Source organism: Triticum dicoccoides, chromosome 6B, assembly GCF_002162155.2.
Source record: "Triticum dicoccoides isolate Atlit2015 ecotype Zavitan chromosome 6B, WEW_v2.0, whole genome shotgun sequence".
Lineage (NCBI taxonomy): Eukaryota > Viridiplantae > Streptophyta > Magnoliopsida > Poales > Poaceae > Triticum > Triticum dicoccoides.
Window position 1 is genome coordinate 715,892,113 of NC_041391.1, and position 2,553 is coordinate 715,894,665.

General features: G+C 40.0%; 1 long non-coding RNA gene across 1 annotated transcript; it reads left to right on the forward strand.

The window, feature by feature from the left end:
- On the forward strand, positions 1-548 carry LOC119322396. The gene is made up of 2 exons (XR_005155582.1): positions 1-78; positions 191-548. It is a non-coding gene; the product is annotated as an uncharacterized LOC119322396 (long non-coding RNA).
- Positions 549-2,553: the final 2,005 nt, after the last annotated feature.

Sequence of the window (2,553 nt, forward strand, 5' to 3'; positions counted from 1 at the left end):
AGGTACATCTATCCGAACTTGACTCTGAAAATTCAAATGCTACCATATTCAGTGTCGAGGAATCCGGGATCGTTGCTGGTACGTATTAATTTTGCCTGTGCTATGATTTCGTCAGAAAGATTCAGTATACTGCATCATGCTGTTACACAATTAATAAACTGAATCTTTCAGTATACACTGTATTTTACAGCGAAGCGCTACCGCATCCTGATGTCCACCGTGTCCTGCGCCTCGGGTTTGCGCATCCGCTCTGCTTACTCTGTCTCCTACGCCAAGACAACCTCGCCATCTTCGACCACGGCACCGCCTGGGCCGACATCACCGGTGCAACTTGGGGCTGAGACCGAGCGGCTCATCATGGACGCCCTGATGTTCTGCACCATTAGCACCATGTGTACATGGATACACCTGCATGTATCTGTTAGATGAACTACTTGACAGACAAGAACAGGGATTACCATCTTCCTTGTGAAAGAGTACACGTTGATTTGCCATGTAGATGAATGTATAGACCTATGAAACACCAAGACACAGTTTAGATTCGTCGCCAAAAGAAGACACGGTTTAGATTATCGTGATGACACTGAAACATCAGTTAACATGTCTTGTTTCAGTTGCCTGGTGTGCATAGATCGAGGCATAAATCAATATGACTTGTACCTGAGTTTGAAGTTGGCTATTTATGAATATTAGTATATGCATAACATTGCAACTCAGAGTTCCCATGCCAGCAGCTAGCTTCTAATTGTTGCTAGTTGCGCACTAAGTAGGATCCACACTTATCTTGTCTTGAAACTTGAAGCAGCTGACACAAATATTTCTCTGGACAACTCATGATTTTTCACATATGAATACGATTAATAAGTAGAGTTTATTAACCCCCTAGATCAACGATTGACACCATTGCTGGCACAATAAAGTTTGTTTTTCACTAATTCAGCAAACCATTTTGTACATTTACAAACATTTTTCAAATTTCTTGAACATTTTTTAAATTGACAAAAATATATAAATTTCTTAAATTCCTAAATATTATTTAAATGCACAAATATGTTAAATTGTATATAACATTTTTAATAAAACCCGACTCCATAATAAACAGGTAGTGAATGCTTATGCTCGCTAGCCTTGCGGCCACTTTATAGGGTCATCCTCGTATCGTTGGCACAGGGGAGGGTGCACGTTTTGTCGCCTCCCCGCGCCCTACCTTTTCGCTAAAAGGTATCTTCTTTATGCCAGGGTTGACACATATGGTTCATCGAATGATTGTCATATTTTGGGCTAGGTGGCAGTGGTCAACCCGCCACGCGTGAGTCAAAGCTAATCAGAAATGCATAGGAACTCCGTTGAACGACTTAAATAGTTTAGGAACCAAATATGCAGTTTTGAAGATTTAGGACTAACTTGACACACTTTTAATATTTATAGGACTTATGATGTCTTTTACACTTAAAAAAATATCAAGACAATGTAAAAAAAAGTTATCATAGTTTGTTAAAAACGTTTTGTGCCATTTTAAAAAATTGTGTGTGACAGTTAAAAAAAAGTGCACTCATTTAAAAAAAATCATGATTTTAAAAATGTTCACTAGTTTGAAAATATGTTCACGATAATTTAAAGCATGTTTATACAATGTAAAAAAATGTTGTCATAATTTGTAAGAAAAGATTGTACCATTCAAAAAATGTTCTGAGATTTAAAAACAATGTTCAGTCGTTTCAAAATATGTTGTGACATTTTAAAGAATGTAAAAATAATTTTCAGGTAATAAAGAAAAAAAAAATGTACCATTCGAAAAATATGTACATCACGTTTAAAAAAATATTCATGAGTTTGAAAAATATGTTTATATGTGGGCATGGTTTCAGCGCCAGTCCGTGGTGGAAGGGATCGTGACAAGGGAGTGTTGGTTGAATATACCTTATCGTATTCCATATGGATACTCATGTAAGTCCATTATCATCTGAAAAAGTCGAAACAAGGTCAAGGAAAAAATTCAAATAGTCCACAAAATTTCAAGTTCAAAGGGTGGAGTGTACATAAAAATGCCAGCCCATTCTTATTTTTGTAGATGGCCAGCCCATTCCTAGTGATATTCGCACCGTCAACGCCGCGAATATATCCTCTGCACAGCCTGCCCAGCTAGTGCCACTGAACATGAACCCCACTTGGCCAAGTGAACATTTGGCAAGAGAAATTTTCCCAGCTAGCATGCATACGATGACCACACCACCACTTGCTAGCTACAAGACGAGACGTCAGCAAGCTAGGCCTCTTCCACACGTAGGCGTGCTCTAACAGTTCTTGGTACCCCGCTCTCTTCGCCGAACTCCAGGCGATCCCATCCGCAGTGCGCCACATTAGGTGGCTGGTCATTGGGGTGCTTGCCTGGACGCTGTGGACTGTTAGGAATAAACTTGTGATTCAGCGCATTCCTCTTCGTCGTGTTTCTGACACTTTGTTCAAATGGTCTGGTTAGTTGCAGCTTTGGCGGCCGCTTAGCCGCCCCAGGGAGAGAAACGTCATCACCTCCATCATCACCCAGCTTCGCGT